General features: G+C 33.3%; 1 pseudogene; it reads right to left on the bottom strand.

Annotated features, from left to right (window-relative positions):
- Positions 1 to 19,940: 19,940 nt before the first annotated feature.
- LOC105535241 lies at positions 19,941 to 21,972 on the bottom strand (annotated as a pseudogene).
- Between the last annotated feature and the right edge of the window lie 5,324 nt (positions 21,973 to 27,296).

Raw genomic sequence — 27,296 nt, 5'->3', positions numbered from 1 at the left:
TTTTTTTATTATTGACCTGAGGAAGTTCCCCTCTATTTTTAGTTTACTGCAAGTTTTGTCATGAATCAGTGTTGGATTTGATCACATGATTTTTTTTCATCAATTGTTACTATCATATGTTTTCTTCTTTAGCACGTTTATGATGATTGGTTTTGAACATTCAATAAGAGTTGCATAACCAGAACAAATTTCACTTGGTCTACTCTGTAATTCTCATTATTTATTACTGGACTCTATTCACTAATATTTTGTTAAGGATATTTGCATCTATGTTAATGAGAGATATTGTTTTTTTTTTTTTTTCTTTCTTACCATGATTTAATCTGATTTTAGTATTAGGGTAATTCTGTCTCTATAAAATGAATTAGGAAGTGTTTCCTCTATTTCCAGAACTATTTTTTTTCTTTGGGGAACATTAAGTAGTTATCAAAACCTATAGAACTTTATAAAGAGTGAACTTTAAAATATGCAACTTAAAAAAAATTTAATATATCTGAGGATCACAGGAAAGAAGGCAGACCATGATAAGAGATTCTAACTGTTTTAAAAATGTATAAAAAATCTCAAGGAATTTAGGGAGGGGGAAAGTATGCTGAATTAAGTAACTTTATAAATGAATAGAGTCTGTTAAGACTAAAATCAAAAGGAACCACAAATAAGTAGTGTGTACTTAGGTTTCCCATAGGGTTTAATGATAAATCTGACACTGCTATACATGTATACTGGAATTGAATAATTAAATGCATAGTGAATTTCAGACCCCAGTATTTCAATGTTGGTGTGGAAATTCAAAGATCATAAAGGTGAGGAGGCTGGAATGACCTATGTGGCAATAGAGTCAGAACAGGTGTTAAGAACTCATGTTTAACTTAATATAGATACATATGGCTACATACACTAATAGTTTTATATATATATGTATATATGTATGCGCACACACACACACACACCCCAAAGCTACTATATATATATATCTGTTTTTTTCTGTCAGCTGAAGAGCCCTAAAAAATGACACCCCAGTGGCAAGAAGAGCACCTAAAATGCATATCTTCCTTTCTAATACCAACCTCCGATAAAACGAATCAGGGCTTTTTGGAGAAATGAATGTTTCTAGAATTGTGGCAGGAAATATATTAGATGAACCTGAAACATCTTATACCACTATGAAATAAGGATGTACTTAAAAACAACCACAATAACAAGATAAACCAAATGTGCAAAAACAACATCAAAAAAATTCCATTATGGGATAGATATGTTGAAGGGGGCATACTAACCAATTAAATGAGTTTTTCCAGTGCCAAATCTGTGACAATTTCAGCAATACCATAAATAATAGTACTGTCAGGCTGTAACTCAAAGTATAAAATAAATGTTAATGAATGCATATATACATAAATAAATGATCAACGAAATTAATAAATGGGGTGGAGAAGGCAAATCTCTCATGCAGAAGAATTCCAAATAAACTATGGAATTTTATTCATGCTGAAGAAGGCCACACAACTCTGCACTTGTTAAGTGTGGGATATACCTAGTGATGTTCTCCTAAAGAGTACAGTAGGGAAAGGAGAAAGAAACAAGAGTAACTTTAAACTGGAAAAATCTGAGAAATACTACTTAACTCAGATATTTAAGACTAGCATTAACAATCATGTTAACGATGAATCCTGTTGAAAATATGTATCCTTGAAATTACGTAATAAAAATGGCATTTTAATGCTGTCATTTCCTCCCCTAAACCTATAATTCCAGTTTATTCATTAAAAAAAATCAGGCAAATTCCAACCTGACCAATATTCCCTAAAACTGTCAAATACACCATAAACAAGGGAGAGCCTGGGAAATGGACTCAGCCAAGAGGAACATAAAATCACATGACAACTAAATATAATGTGCTAATCTAGGTGGGATTGTGGAACATCAAAAGGACAAAACTAAGGTAATGTGAATAGACTATATAAACTTTAGTTAATAATAATATATCAATATTGCTTCATCACATGACAAATGTTCCATATTAATATAATATGTTAATAATAGAATAAACTGATTACAGGGGTATATATAAGAATTATCTGTACTATCTTCTTAATTTTTCTATTTAATAATAGAAAATAACATGAGATTTCTTGACTGTTTTTAAGCCAAATTCAACCAGCATGAAGCAACATAGTATACAATAGTGAATTATACTTGTATAGCAGTGAGTATAATAGTGAATAGTGAATAATACATGTTAAATGTTATAAAGATATTTATTGCTTATTACCAACAGGGTTAATTCTTAACTCATCCGTATATGATTTCTGCATCTACTCTCATTTTCCCCTCAAGCCTACAGTATTACCGGACTAAAACTTTAATAAGTGCCTCGGGTAAGTTCAGCATACAGAGTTGTTTCTGCAAGTTAATTAAAAAGAAATTAAAAATAAAATTTTATTTAACATTTTATTAAAATCAGTCACTATCTGTAATCAAAATATGACTTGCTGAAATAATTAAAAATGGAGGCTTTAAAGAGCTACAAACAAATCTGTCCTTTTAGGTGTAATGCAAATCCTTTTTTTGAAGGTATAAATATGTCATGATTTTATTATTTCATTTACATATAAACCTATAGACTACATTCCTTCTAAAAATCACCATAGAACCCTGAATATATTTTTTATGAGTGATCAGGCCACTTTTGGAATAGTTATGAGCACTTTGCAATTAGTAGACTATTTTTCATAGAGGCACGTAAAAGCTAAATTTTAATTCTCAAAATTCAAGTAATTCATTTAAAAGTACACGTTTTCACTTATAATTGTAGATACTGCATAAGACAGAAAAAAGTTTAATTATTTTTTTAATTTTTTGTTATTGTATTGTATTAGCTTATAAGGGCTGCCATATACAATACCACGAACTGGGTAGCTTAAGCAACAGATATTTATCTTCTCAAAGCTCTGGAGGAGATTCATGGCCTCTCTCCTTGGCTAACACATAGCCAGCTTCTCTCTGTGTCCTCACTTGGCCTTTTGTCTGTGGACACATCCCTCATGGCTCTTTCTCTTCTTATAGGGATACCAGTAACATTAAATTAGGGCCCGCCATTACGCATTCATTTCAACATTATTACATAACTGTTTAAAGACCTTATCTTCAAAGAGAGTCATGTTGGGGGTTTGAATTTCAACATACAAATTTGGGTGTGGGGGACACACATCATGACAATTCACAAAAATAAAAGTATTATCATATTATAAATTATATTTAATTTTAATAATTTGTTTTGGAAAGGAATTAGGAATTTAAATTTTATTTTTATGTTAAGATTTTAGATTTCCTTTTGTTTCAAGTGTTCAATCACAGACATACTGTTTTATAGGCAAAGCAACGTGTTTTTTATTCATTAAACTCTATTACTTCTCTAGTGCCTTTCTAAGCTTTGTTTAACCTATTTTCCTCTTATTCTAAAACATATAAGGTTTAAGACAAAAACACAGATATTTTACCAGTTCTATACATTTTGTTTTAGTTAGGGAATACTTTGTTTTTAAAAACATGCTAAGGAGTACTAAAGGAAACCATAGTGTTGGATTCAAAATTGAAATAGGTCAGTTAGTCAACTTTGCTTTTATAATCACAGACAATGGAGTTTAACATCATCAACAACAACATGCTCCCTGCCTCTTATTTCTGCACTTTTGGCTACATATACTTTGAGTGTATCTGCATATGTCAACAATTTTGTAATATTATTTTTAAAACAGAGGCTAGAAAATAATACATATTTCTTCTAGTGCAATTGAAATTTGTTTGTAAATAATTATTATTTATACTTTAGAAAAGCTTTTTTTAACTTTAAAACTCATTATCATAAATCTTAAGCAACTTGTCAAGATTGTGGTAAAATTTTAAAAAACCTTTATTGTTATTTTTCATATATGTAAGAACAGCACTCCGTGCATTTCAAAACTTTTGGCATAGTAACTTAAAGGCTTTTGGCATTGGCAACTCTCTTTAATCCTTAAATTAAGTTTGTTCTTGAGTTTTCATTACAGGATGAACTACTATGATTTTATATTATGCTCATGGAGGTTAGTAACTTGGATCAAATCACTAAGAAACAAATACTTTCCAATGCTCACATATAATACAATTTTTATGAAAATATATCTCTTGCCTTTAGCAAATGATTGCTTTTGGTATGATATAAAAGTTACTTTATTATAATTTACTTCCAAAAGTCAAAATGATTCTTATTTATGTTATTGTTAATTTTATCACTTCATTTCATATTTTTCATTACATTTTACTTATTTGTTGTCAGTTCTTTTATAAATAAATGTGAAAGTGAATGAGTAGGCTACCATTCATATAAATACAAGTCAGAATTCTTCAATGTCTTTCATTTTATTGAAATAGGCTAAATGTCTTGCCAAATTGCTCTTAAATTTTTTTGAACTTAGAGTCTTGAATGTTTTGCATTTCATTTAAATTTAAGTTTCTCATCCAATCTTTAAAAATGTAGCTTAGAGTCTTTAAAATGTTGCTTCATGCATATTGTAAGATTTGGAGAGCTTTATAACATGCAAACTATATCATTACATTTACTCATTAAAAAATCAACTTCAAGTGTGTTTAAAATACTCCATCTATCACTGAACTGAAAATAACACATAATTATTTCAAAATACCAAAGTAGTCAACAACTTAAGAAGCTGTGCATTTTTTTCAACAAGATTAAATAAATGAGCTGTGCACAGCACATATTATGCATAAATAAGGTTTTGAAAGCACATCAGCTCTTCTATAAGACCTTTGAAAACAGCTTTGTTGTCATGTGACTGACAGTGAATATTGTTCAAAAGCAGGTTACAGTAATTGAGAACTTGTTTAACTTAGTGGAATCAAATCACATAATTTTTCTCTAATAAAAATTTTAGAGTTGTTTCTTATAATAGGTCACAGTAGTTGTCAACTAATTAGTATTTTGCATAAACAGGCATTTTGCTTATTTTATTTGTTATGTCAATTTGTTTTTTTGAGCATTTTGCCATTATTTTGATTAACTCTTTAGTACATTTGGGATGCATGAATCACTTTTTGAAAAATATTTAACAGTTTTGCAAATGTTCATACCACAATACATCAGATCTAGCATTTACAGGCAGTTCAGTTCCAGACCACCACAATAAAAGAAGCACCACAATGAAGGAGGTCACACATGTTTTAGTTTACTAGTACATATAAAATGTATATACACATATATAACTTGCAGTCATATATACTGTACTATAGCTTATTAAGTATGCAATTGCATTATGTCTAAAATAAGTATACATCTTAATTTAAAAATCTGTTATTGCTAAAAAGTGCTAATGATCATCTGAGCCTTCATTGGGTTGTAATCTTTTTGTTGGTGGAGGGTTTTGCCTCTGTGTTGATGGCTGCTGACCAGGGTGGTGGTTGCAGAAGCCAGAGATCGCTGTGGGAATTGCTTAAAATAAGACGATAATGAAGTTTGCCACACCAACTGATTCTTTCATTAAAGCTTTCTGTGTAGGATGTGATGCTTTTTGGTAGCATTACACCCACAGTAGTGTTCCTTCCAAAACTGGAGTCAATCTTGTCAAACCCTGCTATTGCTTTATTAGCTAAGTTTATGAAATGTTCTAAATGTTTTGTCATTATTTCAAGAATATTCACAGCATCTTCACTTGGAGTAGATTTCACCTGAAGAAACCACTTTATTTGCTCATCCAAAAGAAGCAATTCCTTATTCAATCAGCTTTTCTCCTGAGATTGTAGAAATTCACTTACATCTTCAGGCTCCACTTCTAATTCTAGTTCTCTTGCTATTTCTACCCCATCTGCAATCCTTTCTTCCACTAAAGTGTTGAACCCTCTCAACGTCATCCATAAAGGCTAGAACTGACATCTTCCAAACTCTGTTGATGTTGCCATTTTGACCTCTTCCTGTGTGTAGCAGGACTTTACGCACTAAGTCTAATTTGGGGGTCAGATCATACTTGTCCTTTTTAGCTATTTTAAAGACATTGAGGTGCCGTTGGAAATTTTGAGCAAAGAAGCAACATGTTCTGACTTACACTTTAAAAGTATAATTGTGGCCTATTAGGATGAAATTAAACTGTTGAGGAATTTAAAACAATTTATTTATATGCCAGAAAAGAAAAAAAAAAAACTCTCTAAAGAAACATGACAAAATTCAGGGACTAAAACTACAAAAATTCCAATGTCCAGCTTTCAATAAAAAATTATTAGATACACAAAGAAGCAGAAAAACATAAGAGATTTTGGAAATGTTTTGTAAAATTAAATATACACTTTCCATAAAATCCAGCAATGTCACCTCTATGTATTTTCTTAAAAGAAATTTAAATGTTATGTATACACAAATTCTGTGTTCAAACATTTATGTTAAATTTCTTTATTATCTCCAAAAACTGGGGGTATAAAAACCTCTGACCTGTTTTTTAAGACCACTTCTGGCACCAAATGTGTATGTGTGTGTGTGTTTTCCATACCAAACAGTTCTCTAATATTAGCTGGGTGTTTTATAATTAAATTTAATTTGGACACTATCTACTTGGAGTTTGTCTCAGATTCCAGAAGTTATGGACTCAGTCCCACTACAATGTCCCCACTTCAGGTGTTAATCACAGTACCTGCGTCTCCAGTACTTCTGACTAGCTACAAATCTAAAGTTTCCATTAGCCCCTCCTCTGGTTCAATAATTTTCTAGTATGGCTCACTGAACACAGAAAAAAAAAAAAAAAGAAAACAACTTTACCTATTCTTACTGTTTTTTTTTTGTTTTTTTGTTTTTTTGTTTTTTTTTTTTTTACTTAAAAGAGTACAACTCAAGAACAGCCAAATGGAAGAGATGCATACAGTAGGGCATAAGGGAAAGGGGTGCACAGAGCTTCCACACTCTCTTTGGACACTTCAGCTCCTAAATATGTTCACCAGCTCAGATGCTTTCTAAATCTCTTCATTTAGGGTTTCTGTCTTTTTTTTTTTTTTTTTTTTTTTCGTGAAGCTCTCATTACATAAGAATAATTGATTGAATAACTGGTCATTAGTGAATAACTCAATATTCAGTCCTCTCCTCTGGCCACAAGTCCAGGGATGGGGCTGAAAGTTTCAATCCTGTAATCCCACGGTCTGTTCTCCTGGCAAACAGCCTCCATTCTGAAGCTATCAAGGTACCACCAAGAGTCATTTTATTAGCATAAACTGAGGTATGATTGAAAAGAACTTATCACAAGTAAAAAAAGATGATTCTCTCACTTTCATTTCTAAGAAAACTGGAAAGGTTTTGGGAGCTTTGCGCCGGGAAACCACAACAAAGACGAAACATATATTTTCTTATTATATCAAAATAGCACAATGATGTTTATCTTATGAATAAATAATGATATTCTTACAATGATATTCAGCAATAGATACAATGAAATCCAGATACACACAACAATGTACATTAATCTCAGAGCAATTATTAAGTGGTAGTAAACTCAAATGGCTAGATACATACATATATGATTCTGAGATAGGTAATAACATAGGGACAGAAAACAAATAGATAATTGCCAGATCCTGGAGTAAAAGTAATTGACTACAGCCTGTAATGAAGGAACAGTCTAAAAGGGATACAGCTGTTATACATCTTGATTTGGGTGGTAATTATGCAACTTCACTGTTCTGTCCAAAATGTTAACTACAATAATAAAAGAGAGTATTACTTGATGTAATGTACACCTCAAAAATTATAAAGAGGCAACATTGTGTAAAACTTTAGATAAGTCCTTCAATAAAATGAGCAAGATCCTTGAAAAACTACAAATTATCAAGGCTATCCCAACAAGAGACAACATAAAGAACTTTATATCTACTATAGAAACTGTACCTATATGAAGAAAATTTAAAACTAAAAGAGGGAAACCTAATAAATAAAGAATTGTACTCTGCCTATAGATTAAAAATTGAACCATAAAGAATAAAATTATCCTGCAGATCTATCTATCAATCGATCATCTACATAGTAATTGTAATAAACTTCCAACATTGCTTTTTATGGAAACTGATAAAATAATTATAAAAGGAAAAACAAGCAGCAAGAATAAGAACTATGCTCATTAAAAATACAAGAAGGCACTTTCTCTTTCACTTAATTCCTACATAAAAGATGTGTAATTGTTCATGAATAGAAAAATGAAACAGAATAGAGAACAAAATGCAGAAAACTATAGATATATGCAAATTTGACATATAAAAAATGGAGATAGAACTCTGGATAGATGAGTTTTTACACTGCTATAAGGAAATACCCGAGACTGGCTAATTTATAAAGGAAAAAGGTTTAATTGACTCACAGTTCCGTATGGCTGGGGAAGCCTCAGGCAACTTACAATCGTGGCAGAAGGGGAAGCAAGGCAGCAGGAGAGAGAAGTGCAAACAGAGGAATGCCAGACACTTATAAAATCATCAGATCTCACGAGAACTCACTTACTGTCATGAGAACAGTATGGAGAAAACCAACCCCGTGTCCAACCACTCCCCTCTCTAAAGACGTGGGAATTACAGGTCCCTCCTTTGATGCATGGGGATTGTAATTCAAGATGAGATTTTTGGTGGAGACACAGAACCAAACCATATTAGGAGTGTTAATAAATTTATAAATATTTTTATTTTCATAATATTTTAAAATAGCAATTAGTCACTATTTCACACACTACACAAAAATATTCTCTTGTTGAAATGAAGGCTTGAATATTAACAGCAAAACTTCAGAACAATAAAGAATGTTTTAAACAAGATACAAAACACATAAATTAAAAATAAATAAATTTGACACAAACTAAATTAAAAATGCCAGTTTATCAACAATTCCCAAAAGAAAATGAGCAGACAATCCATAACCTGGACACACAAGTATAGAATAAAAATAAAGTTGATTAATGGTTAATATCCTGAATTTGTAAAGAAGTCCTGAAATTAATTTAAAAATATAGAAGTCCGTGAATATAATGATCAAATGCATGTCCAAGAATTTCTGAGAAAGAAGAAAGGTTGGACAATAAATATAAACAACAACAACAAAAAAGGTGAACCATCTTAGTGATCACTGAAGTAAAAAATGAAAACATGAGAAAATATTATTTAATCTTAACCAATTGATCAAAATTTTGAATGTCATAATTCTGAATTTTGATGAGGATATAAAACAAAAAGGTTTGTTATAGAAGATTGAATCTCATTCCTAGGTATTTACCTTAGGAAACTCTTACACGAACTCAATGAATAATTTTACCTATTCATAGCAGCATTGACTATAAGAGTAAAAACCATAGAAATTCCCTAATTGAATATAATATCTTATTATAGGATAATCATATAATAAAATATTCTGCATATGTGAAATTTAAAAACTACAACTACATGGAGTGACATAAATGAATTCCACAATATATGTATTGTACCACAAAAGAAAGGCACAGAAAAATGCAAAAATATAATGTAATTTACACACATTTGAAAATTTCTAAAACAAAAATTAAGTGTGAAATTCTTTATAATAAAGCCACAAATGTTTTGAAAGCAAAGTATTACAGTAGTGGAAAGTAACATTTAACTGTAAAATTGAAAAACATTTCAATGTATTTTATTAAGCTAGTTTTTAGATATTTGTTTATTATGAACTTATAACTTTGTATCTTAAATCTATAATTTTACATGAATTAAATATTTTAAATAATACATTTTAAAATTAACTTACATATCTGTAAATAAATAATATATAATGTTTTGCTCAATAATAATTATTTAGCTCTATAGACAACAGTCAAGATTGTTTACTTGACTTAATACTTTAGAAAGCAGAGTAGAACTTAGAATGTATAAATATAGGTAAATATGTTAAAGTAATCAAATAAATCATGAGCATTCATTTAATCACATAACAAAACTATTTTGTTATTTGACAGTGGTTTTCATTAGTGTTAACTTGAGAATGCTGCAGAAGTCACACATCTGTTCTTTGCAAATGAATTTGCTATCAAACCAAGAAAAATTATTTTTAAAAACATATCACTTTATAAAACTCAATGAAATCTTATATATAAATATAGATATACACTTTTCTATTTTTTTAGCCTAAAATTTGGATTCTCTCAATTCTTTGCAATTTAATGTTCCAGTTCAAGGTAGTTTTATTCAAAAAGTACTTTGAAATTTAATAAAATTTAGAGTTTGAAGTTAAAGTATTATGACACATTTATTGAACATAAAATTAGGAACACATAAGTATGCATCACTTTTTAGAAGAAAGTTACTACATAGATCCCACAATCAAAAGGAGGGAACTTTACAAAAGCAAAAACACTAGGAAGAATAGATCATTGAATGGTACAGATGATCTGTTTAATTGGGAAGTTTTTATGTATTTCAAACCATTAAATTTAACAACTTAGAAATAAGCACAAAATCCTTGAAAACTTCCAAATACTTTATATATGTTAAAAAAAAATTAAATTTGTGGAACAGGTGCATTGGTTCATGCCTATAATCTCAGGACTTTGCAAGATTGAGGCAGGAGGGTCATCTGAGGCCAGGAGTTTGAGACCAGGTCAACACAGTGAGACCTTATCTCTATAAAACATTTACAAAATTTAGCTGGGTTCTAGCTAGTCAGGAGGATTACTTGATCCCGGAGTCCTAGCTACTCAGAAGGCTGAGGCAGGAGGATGCTTGAGTTCAGGAGTTTGAGGCTGCAATGGGCTTTTATTGCACTACTGTACTCCAGACAGGGTGAGAGTGAGACCCTATCTCTAAAAAAAGAAAAGAAAAAAATTGCAATTCAAAATTTTTCCCAAAGGATATTCTAGTCTTAGATGACTTCATTGGTGAATTTTATCAAACATTCAAAGATGAAATAATATAAGCCCTGTGCAAATTATTTTCATCTAGTTAGAGGCCAGCATATCTATATCATGACTGTACACAACATTACAAGGAAAGAAAAAGAGAAACATTTTTTATTAATAGTGTTTCAAAATTTCTTAAGAGAATCATGACAAATTAAATCAATAGTATATTGTACAAGTTTTAGTTTTCTCTTAGAAGGACTGATAATTGAGTATGCAGAAATAAACTGGCAGGAGACAAATTAACAGGAGACAGGGTATACCAAGTGTATTAATGTTCAAGTGCACAGGAGTCATGCAACGTATAAAACTCAAAGAAGGGCCAGATGGTTGAAGCTTAAATACCCTATTCTTAGGGGAGAGGGAAATGAGGGATGTATGCAATTTTAGCGGAAGAGTAAATTATTCTTAGGGAAGATGAATGAGAAAAGAACAGAGAATACCCTGGGATTAAGTTCCTCTGGGGTCTAGGTGTGGTGTTAACTCTAGTATTCTATCCTGTAAATTAATCTTCTCTGTTTGACGAAATTATAGGGAGGTGGCCTAGGACAATTGCATTCCTTCTGGATGAATGTCCCTTATTTGCAAAGGGATGGGAGAGTTGTGCATTGGTAGCAATGGAGGGTGTTTGGTTCTTCCTTAGTTAAAATCACTCAGCATACCAAAGCACTACATTTTGTAGCATTCTTTTCTGAGTCCTGACAATATCATTAAATATTATTTATCCCACTAACACAAGGTTGCTTCAATATGTTTAAAAAATCAGTCAATAGAGGAAGAGATAGATCTTTCTTATGGAAGAATTCTGAACAATTCGTGAGGCTCCTAGTCCCCAAGGAGGTAGAGCATAACCCTCACAACTTCAGTATGAGCTGCACAGAATGTCTTCTTTCTAAAGTGTGAAATGTGTAAAGCGGAGCAAATAGGTAACTTTTCAGTTGAGAAATATGGCTAGACTACCTTAGCCAGACAATCACGGTCAACATTTCAACATCCACACTGCTGATTATGTTGGTGGTATGTACTCTTGAAATTACAGGATGAAAAGGGTACCTAACCTATGTGGTATTCCTTCTCAAAATTCATACTCTGTCCAAAACAGGAGAAAAACATTGGTACATTCCAATTAGGGTGATTTTACAAAATGTCTGTTGAGTATATCTCAAAACTGTCAACATCATTATAAACAAGAGAAGTCTGATGAACTGTTCCAGCAAAAACGAGCTGAAGGAGACATGACAACTAAATGCAATATGGTATTCTAGACAGGATCCTGCAACATAAAATCATATTAAAAGTGTGCTTATGATGTCACCAAAATGATGGAGTAGAAACAATCTGGCATCAGTCTCCCTAACAGAAAACCAAAACAGTATCAAGATTATAACCAGAAATATCCCAGAATTAAAATTTAACACTGAGAAAATCTGAGGGGCCACAAAGAAGTGAGAAAACACCAGCAAAAGGTAAGAGAAATGGACCTCTCTAATCAGAACAACCCTCCCCAAGTCTGCCAGGTCCAGTGGAGGAAAGTTCCCCCAGACTTATGATTTCTACACTGGAAAAAGTAAGATCAAGGTGGAAAGTCAGGTTTCCCATCATCTTGGGTTCCTTCACAGGAAAACCATCTCTGACTTACCACATGGGAAAGTCAAGTGTTTGTAGTGTATGTAGGTGAAAACTTCTGAGGGCAGTGGAAGGGAGGCTAGAATCAGCCAGTGTGTAAAACTTGGTGAGCTGCTTTTCATCTCAAGTAAAGGAAATGCCAAATCAGAGTGACTGTTCTGCAGCACACTATAGGAAGTGTGCTTCATGGGTCCTCTGGGCACAAAGCCCTGGCCAGCCTTTCCACACAAATGGAATATTTCCTTTGGGATTTTCCCATCCCATCTGGGACAACAACATTCCAAACTTAATTTAGGGTTATGTCAACCCTGCACTAAGGATGTCATCTAGCAACAAGAAGAAAAAACAGGGAAGTATCACCTCCCCAAATGGACAAAACACAAGCCAGTGAGTGACCCTGATGAAACGGGTCAGAACAATAATTCAAAATAGCCTTTTGAAAAAACTCAGCAAATTGCAAGATAACACAATAAATCAATCTAGAAATTTCTCAGAAAAATTTAACCAAAAGATTAAAAAATAAAAGTAATCAAACACAAATCCTGGAGTTGAGAAATGCAATAGCCAAACTGAAAAGTGCATTGGCAGGATGGCTCTCAACAGCAGAAGAAAAGAATCTGTGAGTTTGAAGACTGATTACTTAAAAATATAAACTTGTGGAAGAAAAAAGAAAAAGAATGAAAATGAACAAAGAATGCTTACAAGATCTAGAGTATAGCCTCGAAAAGCAAATACATGCTATTGACTTTCAAGAGAGAGTTGAAAAAAATCAAGGAGTAAAAAGGTTATTCAAGCAAATAATAACAGAAAGCATTCCAAATACAGAAAAGTATCTAAATATCCAGGTACAGAAGGTTAAAGATCATCAAAGAAATTCATTTAAAATAAGACGTCTCAAAGGCATAAAATAACCAAACTCTCAAAGGTTAAGAACAAGCAAAAGATCCTAAAAGCAGCAAGAGAAAGGAAGTAAATAAAATATAAAGGAGATTCAATTCATTTGGCAACAGACTTCATGAAAACTACACAAGCCATGAGGGAGTAGAGATAACATATTTAACGTGCTGAAGAAGAAAAAAAATTTGCTACCCTAGAATATTGTGCTCAGCAAAGCTATTCTTCAAACATGATGTAGAGATACTTTCCAATAAACGAACACTAGACTTTTCTTACAAGTAATACAAAAAAGAGTTATTTACTGTGACACAAAAGGATGCTAGTTTGCAACAAGAAAATATCTGAATGTATGAAATTCACTAGTAAAAGTAAGTACAGACAAATTTAGAATACTTTAATAGTATATTTATGGTATACAAACCACTTATATATTTAATATGGATAATAAAAAACTAACAAAAATCATAATGACAGCAATTTGTTATAAGATAGGATATACAAAAAGGTATGAATTGGGACAGCAAAATGTCAAAATTAGGAGCAGAAAAAGTTAAAGCATAGAGTTTTTTACTTTTCTGTTTGTTGTTTCTTTTCTTTTCATGATCAAAGTTAAATTGTCATAAGTTTAAAAAAACTTGCTACAATATTAAGATTTTTTTCTAAGCCTCATGGTAACCAGAAAGCAAAAAGTTAAAATAGATACACTAAAAATAAAAATAAGATTTAAAACATACTAGTAGAGAAAATTACTTAACCACAAAGGAAGACATGTAATGAAATGAAAAATAAGTAGACTAAGTTCTCCAAAAGAAGAAATTATGTCTTAATGGATTAAAAACAAGACCCCAAGTATACGGGTCTTTTCTTGTTTTTCATCCATTCAGAGCTTCCTACAAGAAACACTTCTCCTATAAAGATATACATAGACTAAAAATAGGCTGGAAAAAGATGTTCCATGCAAATAGAAACCAAAAAAGATCAAAATGAGCAATACATATATCAGATAAAACAGACTTCAGGCTGGGTGCAGTGGCTCATGCCTCAAATCCCAGCACTTTGGGAGGCCAAGGCAGGCAGATCATGAGGTCAGGAGATCGAGACCATCCTGGCTAGCACCGTGAAACCCCATCCTTACTAAAAATACAACAATAACAACAACAAAAATTAACTGGGGGGGTGGCAAATGCTTGTGGTCATAACTACTCGGGAGGCTGAGGCAGGAGAATCATTTGTACCTGGGAGGTGGAGGTTGCAGTGAGCCGAGATCCCACCACTGCATTCCAGCCTGCATGACAGAGTGAGGTTCCATCTCAAAAAAACCCAAACAACCAAAACAACAACAACAACAACAACAAAATAAAACAAACTTCAAGTCAAATCTGTAAAAAGAGGAAAAAAACCTGTTGTTGTATAGTGATAAAGGGGTCAATTCAGCAAGAAGACATAACAATTGTTATAAATATGTATACATACATACACACATATATAAAGCAAATATTAAAAGATGTGAAGGGAGAGATAGAATGCAATACAATAATAGTAGAGGACCTAAACACTCCACTGTCATCAATGGGCAAATCATCAGACAGAAAATCAACAAATAAATGTTGGAGTTTAACTGCACTCTAGACCCAATGGATCTAACTGACAGTTACATAATTCTTTATTTAATTGCTATAGAATATAGATTCTTCTCATCAGCATATGGAACATTCTCCAAGATGGAATATATGTTAGTCTACAAAACAAGTTTCAACAAATTTCAAAAAATCAAATCATATTAAATATCATTTATTACTACAATGAAATAAAAGTACAATTCAGTAATGAGATCAACTTTGTAAACTATGAAAATACATGGAAATTAAACAAGGTGCTCCTGAACAATCAATGGGTCAATGAAGAAATTAAGAGGGAAATTTGAAAAGTTTTCAAAACACGTAAAAATGAACATACCACATACCCCAAAGCAATGCTAACAGGAAAGATTATAACAATAAACACATCAAAAAAGTAGAAAGACTTCAAATAGACTACCCAACAATGCACCTCAAAAAACTAGAAATCCAAAAAAAAGAAACCCAAATTAGTAGGAGTAAAGAAATAATAAAGATCAGACCAGAAATATAGAAGGTAGAGACTAAAACATAACAAAAGATCAACAAAATCAAAAGTTAGTTTTTTGAAAAGATAGACAAAAATTGGCAAATCTTTAGATAGTCTAAGAAAAAAGAGAGAAGGCCCAAATAAATAACATCACAGATGAAAAAGGAGACATTACATGGAGTACTACAGAAATACAAATAATCAGTGGAGAATACTATGAGCAACTATACATCAACAAATAGGAAAACCCAGAAGAAAGGAATAAATTCCTGAACACACACAGCCTACCAAGACTGAACCAAGAAGAAAGAGAAAGTCTAAACAGACCTGATAACAGGAAATGAGATGAAAGCAGTAATAAGTCTCTCACCAGTGAAAAGCCTGGGAGCTTTCAGCTTCACTGCTGTAATTTAAGAAGAACTATTAACAGTTCTACTACAACAACTTCAAAAAAAAAAAAAAAACAAAAAAAAAAGAAAGGAAAGGAAAACTTCTAAACTTATTAATAAGGCCAGCATTATCATTATACAAAAACCAGACAACAATATAATTAAAAAAGAAAACTCCAGGCCAATAGTTGGTGAATTTATTTTGGTGAAAATAAATGCAGAAATCTTCAAAAAGGAAAATACTAGCAAACCAAATTCAACAGCACATCAAGAAGACAATACATGACAGTCACGTATGATTTATCCCGGGGAGGCAAGGATAATTAGATATAAGCAAATAAATAAACACGATACATCACATTAACAAAATGAAAGACAAAAACCATATGACCATATCAGTACATGCTCAAACAGCATTCTATAAAATTCAACATCTCTTCAGGAGAAAAACTCTCAACAAACTAGGTGTAAAAGGAACATACCTCATAACAAGTCCATATAAGGCAAACCCCCAGCCAGTACCATACTAAATAGAGAAAAACATAGTCTTTCCTTTACAACCTAGAAGAAGACAAGGATGCCCATTTTCACTACTGTTATTTAAGTTGTATCAAAAGCCCAAGCAAGATAAATTAGGCAAGAGAAAAAAAAATTAAAGGCATTTAAATTGGAAAGAAATAAGTCAAATTGATGTTGTTTGCAGATGACATCTTTTTTTTGTTTGACATTTATTTTAAGTTCAGGGTACATGTTCAGATTTGTTATATAGGTAAACTTGTGTCATGGAGGTTTGTTGTAAAGATTATTTTGTCACCCAGATATTAAACCTAGTACCCATTAGTTATTTTTCCTAATCCTCTCCCTCCACCCACCCTTCACCCTATGATAAGCCCCAGTATGTGGATATTATATTACATTTAGAAAAACTTAAAGCCTCGACCAAAAAGGTGTCAGAAGAGAAAAACTAAGTCACTAAACTTGCAGGATACAAAATCAACATACAAATATTACTGCTACTTCTATACATTATCAGTGAATAATCTGACGGGGAATAAAGGAACAATATCATTTATGTTAATTACAAAAAAATTTAAAAGACGTTGGAATAAATGTAACCAAAGAAGTAAAAGCCCTCGACAATAAAAACTGTAAACGCTGATAAAAGAAAGTGAAGAGGGCATGAAACATGGAAAGATATCTCATGTTCATGGATTGGAATAATTAATGTTGTTAAAATGTCCATTCTTAACCTAATGCAATCTACAGGTTCGACAAAATCTCTATCAAAATACCAATGACATTCTTCACAGAAATAGAAAAAAGCAATCCTAAAATTTGTATGGAGCCACAAAAGACCCTGAATAGCCAAAGCAGCCCAGAGCAAAAAGAACATAGCTGGGGCATCATGCAAACTGATTTCAAAGTACAGTCGACCCTTTAATACACGAGTGTGAACTGTTCAGGTCCACTTACATCTGAATTTTCTGTTTTAAAATTTATTTATTTTTTATTTTTATTATTATAGTTTTAAGTTCTAAAGTACATATGCATAACGTGCAGGTTTGTTACATATGTATACATATGTCATGTTGGTTTGCTGCACCCATTAACTCATCATTTTCATTACGTATTTCTCCTAATGCTATCCTTCCCCACTCCTCCCACCCCAAGACATGCCCTGGTGTGTGATGTTCCCCTTGGACACCCTGTGTCCAAGTGTTCTCATTGTTCAATTCCCACCTGTTTATATCTGAATTTTCTTCTGCTGCTGCCACCTATAAGACAGCAAGACCAACTGCTCCTATGTTTCTTCCTTCTCTGCTTACTCAATGTGAATACAACAAGAATACTTTTATGATGATCCACTTAAACTTAAGGAATAGTAACTATATTTTCTTTTCCTTGTGACTCTTAATAACATTTTCTTTTCTTTAGATTAGCTTGTTGTAAAAATGCAACATATAACATATATGCTAATACATTATTTATGTTATTAATAAAGCTTCTGGTCAATAGTAGGCTATTACTAGTTAAGTTTTTGGGAAGTCAAAAATATAATAATTTTCAGATGTGTGGGAGTTGGCACTTCTAACCCCCTGTGTTGTTCAAGATTCAACTGTAACTACAAAGGTATAGTAGACAAAACAGTATGGCACTGACATGAAAATAGATATATAAATCAAAGAAACAGAGTAGAGAACTTAGAAATAGATCTGTACATTTACAGGTGTAGTAGCCAAAATGGTATGGCACTGACATGAAAATAGATACATAGACCAAAGAAACAGAATAGAGAACTTAGAAATAGATTTGCACATTTACAGCCAACTCATTTTTGACAAAGACAACAATAACATATATTTGGGAAGGTACAGTCTCCTTAATGGTATTGGGAAAACTAGATATCCTTATGGAGAAAAATTAAACTAGACTCATCTTTCTCTATGCACAAAAATCAAATGAATAGATTAAAGACTTAAATGTAAGACCCAAAATTATGAAACTACTAGAAGAAATCAGTAGAATAATAAACTACTAGAAGAAAACACTTCAGGACATCGATTGGTCTGAGCAAAGATTTTTGTGGTAAGACCTCAAAAGCACAGGCAACAAAAGTGAAAGTAGACAAAGGAGATTATACTAAGCTAATCAAACTTCTGCAAAGCAAAGGAAACAATCAAGAGAATGAAGAAACATCCTACAGAAGAGGAGAAAATATTTGCAAATTATCTGACAGGAGATCAATAACCAGAATACATAAGGACCTCAAACAACTCAATAGCGACCCCCCAAAACCAATCTGATTCAAAAATGAGCAAATGATCTGAACAGACATCTCTCAAAAGAAAGCACACGATTGGTGAACAGGTATTTCTATTTATGTAATCAATTGGAGAATCAGAAGTAGATTTGCACACATGATAAAAAAATTTAGATAAAAGTATCAAAACAGCTTGATAAGACGAGGAAACATTTTCTAACAAATGTTGCTGGAAATAGTGGGTAAATCTATGAATCAAAAATGAATTTCAATCCCTTACACCATTATAATTTGAGATGGAAAATAGACCAAGTGGTAATAGTTATAATCATATAACTTCTAGCATAAACACAGGAAACTATAATTGCAATCCTGGGAAAAGGAAATATTTCTTAAGACTAAATAAGTGATGTGATAGACAAAATAATGTCCCATGAAGACATATATGCCCTAATTCCTTGAAACTATGAGCATGTTACTTTACATGGAAAGAAGACTTTGCAGATGTGATTAAGAATACTGAGATTGGAAGATTATGCCGGATTATCAGGCTGGAACCAATATAATCAACAGTTTCTTATATGAGGGATAGAAGAGGGGTAGACTCAGAATAGATGTGACAAAGGAAAAAAGGTGAGGGTAATTCAAGGAAGAGACATGAGTTACAGAATGCAGACAACCTTTTCACATTGGAAAAGGAAATACAATGGATTTTCTTACAGAGTCTCCAGAAGGAAAGCAGTCCAGCAAACACATTATTCTGACTTCCAGTAAAGTAAAATAATAAATTACTGTTACTTTAAGCTACAAAACTTATGGTAATTGGTTATAGCAGCAATAGGAAACTAATGAAAGCCTAAGAAATAATAAAAATGGATATATTTCATGTAAAAAAATCACTTATGCTCCTCCAAAGACTTATGCTCCTCCTCCAATAAAAAAGCAAATAGGTACATCTCAGACGGGGAATATATAATCACCCCACAACACACACACACACACACACACAGAGAGAAAGAGGGAGATATGGAGGGTCAATAGTACTTACAGCAACACACAGGAATGAAATGCTAACACATAACACAACATGGATTCATCTCAAAGTTATTGTATGAGTGAAAGGAATCAGACACAAGTAGTATATAGTTGAGATTTTCACTAATAAATTTTAAGAACAGAGGCAGAAGTAATGAATGTGTGTCTGTATGTGGGAGTGTATGTATAAAATCAGACAACTCTCAATTCAGAACATAAAATAACTCCTATAATCCAACAATAAAAAACAATAAAAATAAATACTATATAGAAGAAGATGTAATAATGGGCAATATATATGATAATGTTTTCAGCATTATTCATAAACAGAAAAATACAACTTTAAAACTATAATGTCATACAAAGTTGATCTATCACCACGAACTCACAAGGATGACTAAAGTAAAAAATTGATACTACCAAATGTTGATGAAATTGTGGAGCTACTGGAACTATAATTAATTGCTGGTGCAAGTATAAAAGATACAACCAAAGGAGACCCAGGATGAGCAGCTCCTAGTTGCCCTCAGGTCATCTTGTTGTCTGCCTGAGTCTAGCTGTGTCTAGGGCTTTTATGGGCTTCAGAGTGGAGAAAGTGCATGCTGATTGGTTCCATGGGTGGCCTTGGGCAGCTGAAAAAGCACCATAAGTTCTCATTCCAGTCTGCAGAACTAGCAGCCCGGCCCCCATGCTTCAGGCCTTCTCTGGCTTGAAGGTGGGGCTTCACCAGGGAACCAACCCTTCCCCTCCAGAAGCCTGTCTGCCTCCTACCACCATCAACCTGCCATGCAAGGCACCCACGGCATCCAGGCTGTTTGTGCCGAGGGGTGCCTGCAGGCCCAAGTAGAGCTTCCTTCATGCCTCTTGGCCTCCCTCCTGAGTTCACAGGTGCCCATAGCCCAGAGGGGCCCAAGGCTGCAGGAGCCTGACATGTCAGCACTGTCCCAAGTGTGCACACACCCAGTCAGGGCGCAACTGTGCCTGGGCTCAGCATCAACTTTGTTCCAAAATCGGAGTGGGCACCAGGAGCCAGGAGAGGCCAGGTAGCACAAGCAGGCACTTCTGAGTCTTGGGGAAAGGGGGCTTTCCAGGTTCCCGAGAGTACAATGATGCCTGGGTCTGCAGTCATGGCTGGGAGGATACAGCTGCACCTGGAAGAGTGGAGCTCCCACCCCTCCAACTCAGGAGGGGGCAGAGATCCCAACAGTTTTTGGCTCCTGCCTGCTCCATGGAGCACAGAGCCCGGGTGGTGCCTCCCCAACTGCAGCCAGCATCATGGCAGCAGCTGCTCCAGATGGGCCGCTTCTGCCATCAGTTTCATGGAATCCAGTTAGGAAACAGACATTTTCCAGGCACCTCTTGAAATCATAGGCACGGATGTGGTACTGGTGCCACTTGCTTATTTTCTTGATGGCCTCCTCAATGTACTTCATACCTTTCTCCTCCCACATGGCCTTGGTGCTGAAGTTAGTGTGGCAGCCTGCACCATTCCAGTTCCCAGGAATAGGCTTCGGATGAAAGGTTGCTGCTATCACTCCAAAGTCTTCACATACATGATGCAAGATGAAACGGGAGATGATCTCCCATGCTGATTCCTTCATGGGATCTGATTTGGAATTCCCACTGGACAGGCATGACCTCAACATTTGTCCCTGTGATCTTAATTCCAGCATACAAGCAGGCTTGGTAATAAGACTCCAAGACATTCCTCTTATAGGCTTTGTCTGCTCCCACAGCACAGTGATATGGACTGTGTGGCCCAAAAAAGCAATTGGAAGGCCAACCGAAGGCTGCCCATCTGTCCCCATGAGGGTATATTTCTGCTCTATGCCAAACCAGAGGTGCTGATTGCTCACCATGTCCATTATCCATTTACAGATGTACCTCAAATTGGCCTCTGCAGACTTTCGATTGTACTTGAAAACTTCACAGAACACCAGTTTGTTAGGGTCCTTGTGGAAAGGGTCCCAAAACATGGCAGCAGGCACAAGACACATGTCACTGTTGGAGATTTCAGACTGGAAAGTACTAGAGCTATCAAAATTCCACTCAGGCAACTCTTCCACACACTTGGGCTCACTGTCCAGGGTATGGGTCTTGCAGTGCAGTCATTCTCCAGTCACAATGATCCAGATACACATGGCCTGAACTTTCTCACCCTGAGGCAGGGACATGTATATCTGCTTGATGCTTTGTTTCAGCAGGAACTTGCTGAGGGGGTCATGGTGGAAAGGTATTCTGTGAGCTGAGCAGACAGGTAAAGGTGGGGAGAGAAAAGAGGGAGCCGCTGTGATGCTCAGACCTCCACTCATCTCCCATTCTTGACTCTGCCCCCATAGATTGAAAGTCATCTCTAGATTACTTATGATATCTAAAACAATGTAAATGTTATGTAAACACTTGTTATATTGCTTTGTTTAGCGAATAATGACAAGAAAAATAATCTGTACATGTTCAGTAGAGACACATTTTTTTTCCCAAATATTTTTTACTCTTGGTTGGTTAAATCCAAGGACGCCAAACCCATGGTCCGGAAGAGTGGATGGTATTTACAGCAATCCACAGCATTACAAAGTAATGAAATGCTAACACATGTGGCAATCTTGATTAAACTCAAAAGCATTATGTAAGTGAAAGGAATCAGATATAAATGGTACTGGTTCGTAGTTTAGGTAATCATTCATAAATTTTAAGAAAAGAGGCAGAAGTAACATGGCATGATAGAAATCAGAGCACTGTTTGCCTCTGGAGTGTAGAAAATTGACCCTACAGGAACATAAGGAAATTTTCTAAGGTTGATGAAAATGTTCTCTGAGGAGTGGGCTTAAGGGGTGTGTTCTTTAATCAAAACACACCCAAGTGAACTTATAATTCATGCATTTACCTTAATTATTTAAAAACAGAAAATAGTATTTACTTCTTAGAAAATTGTTTCTGGATTTTGTTAGGTTAAAAGAGAGAAGTAATGCATTTCATTATGAAGCTTGTATTACTCTATTAAAATATCTACTATTTTTAATTTTAAAAACTAAGAAATGTATTAAGTGTGATAGTAAATTAAGCAAAAAGAATAATTTTTCAATGGTAGATATGGTGAGCTTTTAAATAAGCTTTTAACGGAAGTGATTGATATTAAAATTATAATGTCTTACCATTTCGATTTTCTGAGTACTGACCATTGCCCTGGCTTACCCTACTTTCTCTATTTAAAGGAATATTAAAATGTGTTACAGATGGAATGCAAAAAGAAATACATAAGCAATATATATTTTTTGACATTCAAATCAGATTATACATGAAACAATAGCTTTGAATGTCTGGCTATTGTCTTAAGAATGGATTTCCCAAATTCTTTATTCTCCTTTACCATATCAATAAATGTACTTTAGAGGACTCCAGTAATTCAGGTTTCCTGTGGCAGGAGAGGCATCAGGATTCACCTGTTTCTGCAAAGCAAAAAGAATAAAGGAGTGGAAGCAAAGTCAGTTGATTTCCCAGCTTGAAGGTATTGGGGGGAAAGGAAGAGAGATAAGTATTCTATGTGAGTCCTGATTTCTCACTTTTTGGAAAAGAGAATGATGCATTAGATAAATAAAGTAACTTTTGGGGGCGAAAAGAGGAGTCATTGGCCCTGCTGTCCATTTAGGACCTGAAAAGAGAACCCTCCCTTTACAACCAAGAGAAGTCTGCGGTTTGGTAACAGCAATTTTATAGCACAGCAGGATCAGGCAAAGGAAGGCTGTGAAGTTTAACTCGCTGAACTGCCTATGATTCTTTTGTAGCATAGGGATCGCAGCTCTTGATAAAGAGAATCAGAAAGGGTCAACAGCAAAGTACCAAGGTAAGACTAACTTAGCAGGTGAAGGGAAAACTATCCAAATAATTAAGGGTTTTGATCCCAATGAGAGAATGTTTGAGAACATAGCCATTATTAAATTATTATATTAAAGAACTGGATGACCCAACATTGTTTTACTCTTTGTTAACTAGTGGATGGATGAGGGTGCAGAAAGAAGACGAAATAAGTTATAAAAAAACTTTTGATCCTAATAACGGTCTTCCAAACATTGGTATTTTAGTGGAGGTAAATTTTGCACACCTAATACCCCCATTTAGCCTCATTTTCCACTGTCTGATATTTAAAATATATAACCTCTTTTTTAACTTTTTAGTTTGTTTATATTTATTTTGCTCTTTATTCCTTTCTTCTCTGGTAATCTGACTTTGTTCATTTGCTCCTCTCCAGAGTCTCCTAACATATTATCAAGAATAAAGGAGGCTAAGTTAATGTTTTCAATATTGGCAAAGAAAGAACTTGATAGTAATAACTTAAATGTGATTTTATTTTCTCTTTTATGTACTACTTGTGGATTAAAATTGGAATAACATTTCAAGGCATTAAGTCATAGTTTAACTGTAATATTAAAATATTTTTAAACTCTTCTGCTTGTCTCTTCATAGTAGAGGGACAGAGTGAGCAAAATGCAGAGGCCCAAACAGCTAGAGAGACATTTTTGAAAGTATTTTATCTATCTTATTGCCAAACGCTGGGCTCCCAAGACATCACCCAAACAATCTGTTGATGAATAGGTTATCGTTCTGTAATTCTGTGTAGGGAGAATCCCAGAGAAGAAAGGGCAATGTTGGGATATTTACTGAGATTTTGAAGTCTGATTTAAGGTGGTTCAAATGTAGGGGGATTGATCGGAATTAGGTGATAATAATTATTTAATAATTTAGGACTGATGGCAGAATAAGGTGAGAATTTTGAGGTGAGAGAATTAAAGCATTAAGGTAAACTGTCACTTTAATGGTTTATGTGAAAGAGTAGTTAAGTCTCATGAAGTTACTAGAATTAACAACAAAGTTTTATTTGCAACTTTTAATCTTCTTGGTTAAGAGTCTCCTGAAAGAGTAAAGTTTTTTTGTTTGTTTTTGTTTTTTAATAAAAACAATGTACTAGCCTCTTAATATAGCTAATGAGTTATATAGATAATTTTGATTCTCACTATGAGAATTAGCAAAATCTGGCATATCTGTAAACAATATGATTCATGTTAAACCTTGAATAAGATGTAATCAAATATTTAAAGTATAGTCATATAGATGATATTATTGTTTAAAACTTTCAAATAAGGAAGTTGGCTAAAGGTATGGAAATTAGAAAGTGGAGAATATCAGTTAACAAAGTAGAATATCCTTTAGAGTTATTTAAAATATCATGATATTTCTCATGAGGTAAGAGTTCCCCCAAACAACTGTTGAAAGCATCCAATCAGAATCTTTATGATTGTATATCATCTTAGACTAACTCATGTTGTAGTAACAAAGAGTCACTACACATCTCTGTTGCTTACAACAGAAAATGTGTGTTCCCCTCCCTGTACCTCACCTAGCAGTCCCTTGAGTAGCATGCTGATTGAACAATATACCCATCATGGATGAACTGCCATTCTGTTTCATGTTATTTTTATTCTTTGACCTGGCGAATGGAGAAACCTCCTTCTGGGGCATTGCTTTTCCAATACAAAAAAAAAAAAAAAAAAAAAAAGAAAAAAAAAAAAAGCAAGAAAAAAAACTCTGGAAGCTCTTGTTTTGAAGTGGCACATGGTATTCCCAATCAGAATTCACTGGCCAAAGCAATTCACTGGCAAAGCTTGAGATCAATGTGCATGAGAAAGGACAAAGCTGAAGATGAGAGGATGTCTTTCCCACAGGAAAGACAGTAAACATTTTTTAAATATTGCAAATTTCCACACTGACCAACTATTAGATGTTACTATGTAGGATAGAATTAGAAGATGTCTAATGTATCTTCCATCATTATTGCTTTAAAGAAGCTTGATTTCTTCATATATGAAATGGTAATAAATTACCATATTATTTTATATTTCTGATGATTAAATAAAATAAATCTTGTAAATGTAGTTGTTGACACTAGATTATGATTTCCTAGCATGATAGAGCTAAATAATTGAAAGTTTATTACACTCTTAGATAAACATGACATTGAAGTAGCATTTTGTTTTGAAATTTACAGTTATAATTTTACTACACATTTATTATGGTTTTAATATAGTGTCTATCAAAACATTCAGAACATAGGATGATAAAATATTTAACAATAATGAAAGTCATATGAGTTTATTAAAATGATCTAAACATCTATTAGAAAGTCTAATAAAATCTCAAAAGTTTTGAGTTTGTGAACTATTCCTCAGAATTTTAGTTTGAAGTGGGTCAGTATTATTATTCACGTTAAATATGAACAAAGGAAAATATAAGCAATTTAAACAGCTGAAAACCGTATGTCATGCCAAAGATCGGGAGTCTCAAAGCAGTTTTACGCAGTGAATTTAATTTTTAGTTTTTATATTTGGATTTAATTGAATTGGCTTAAGAATAACCACATTCATCATTAGAGGAAAGATGCAGTATCCAAAAGCAATTGGTAGATTTTCGAAATGTAACACTATTTGACTACTGGCTGGATATTTTTGCCTTAGGTTTTTTGTTGTTTCCTGTTTCCATGTCCTGTGGCATTTTAAATTTGGAGAGAAATGTAGATACATTTATTTAGAATTTTTAAAAGAAACCTATATTGGGTAAATATATATGTTCATAATATATTTCTAGGGAGGGTATTTAGCTACATTAATGGTCATAATCCAACTTAAATTACAAAATTACAAATTATAAACTTAAAAAAAATAAGAAAATATGTAATTATATATGTGTAAAACGTAAAGAAAATGGACATTTCTATGTGAATAAACTGGATGCAAGTCACTCTAATTGATACTAGAAAAATGAAATATTTCAATATTATTGGAAATTCTGTTGTCATTTCAGAAGAGAGTCAAGAGGCATGCTTTACTTACCTAAGTAGTTGTTTCAATTTTCTACTTTTTTATGTTGACTACATAAAATACCCAAGAACAACTTGAAACAGTTTTTAGTAATTATAAAATAGATGTTCTATAAGTGTATCCATTGAAATCCAGTAACCAAAGTAAGTAGTCTTCTTTAAGTGAGTAATGACGAATTCTACTTTCCCAATACTCCCTAAGGTAAAACCCTAAACTTACTCTATAGCCCTTGAAAAAAATACTGAAAAGGAATAATGTTAAATAAAAGTAGCTTAATTCATAAACTTATTTTTCCATCATACAGTCCTTGTGAATTTATTTTTAAGTCCAATCATCAAATGTATACGTGACTAGAAATACACAAACACTAACAAAAAAGCCACAAAACACCTCTACTTAGTCATAGAAAGTTAGCACTGGTATTTTTGTTTTTTTAACCAAGTGAATATAAATTCAATTTATGTTGACCAATTTATCAGCTTAGACTTTTAAAAAACAAAATCTTTTTAAAAGAACATGAATAACAAGAATGTCCAAATTGCAATTAGTTTGCTCACCTCCTCCTAAACACAGCCCCTAATGTCCATTTCTCTACAGGTTTTATTTGTGTATGTGTGTGTGTTGCGGGGGGGGGGTGTAATCCCCAGAAATCAGTCATTTTAGTCATTTTTTTTTGGGG

This window comes from Mandrillus leucophaeus, unplaced genomic scaffold (assembly GCF_000951045.1).
Source record: "Mandrillus leucophaeus isolate KB7577 unplaced genomic scaffold, Mleu.le_1.0 Scaffold143, whole genome shotgun sequence".
Lineage (NCBI taxonomy): Eukaryota > Metazoa > Chordata > Mammalia > Primates > Cercopithecidae > Mandrillus > Mandrillus leucophaeus.
Note: the sequence above shows the minus strand (reverse complement) of the source record. Positions and strands in the feature narration are given on the sequence as shown.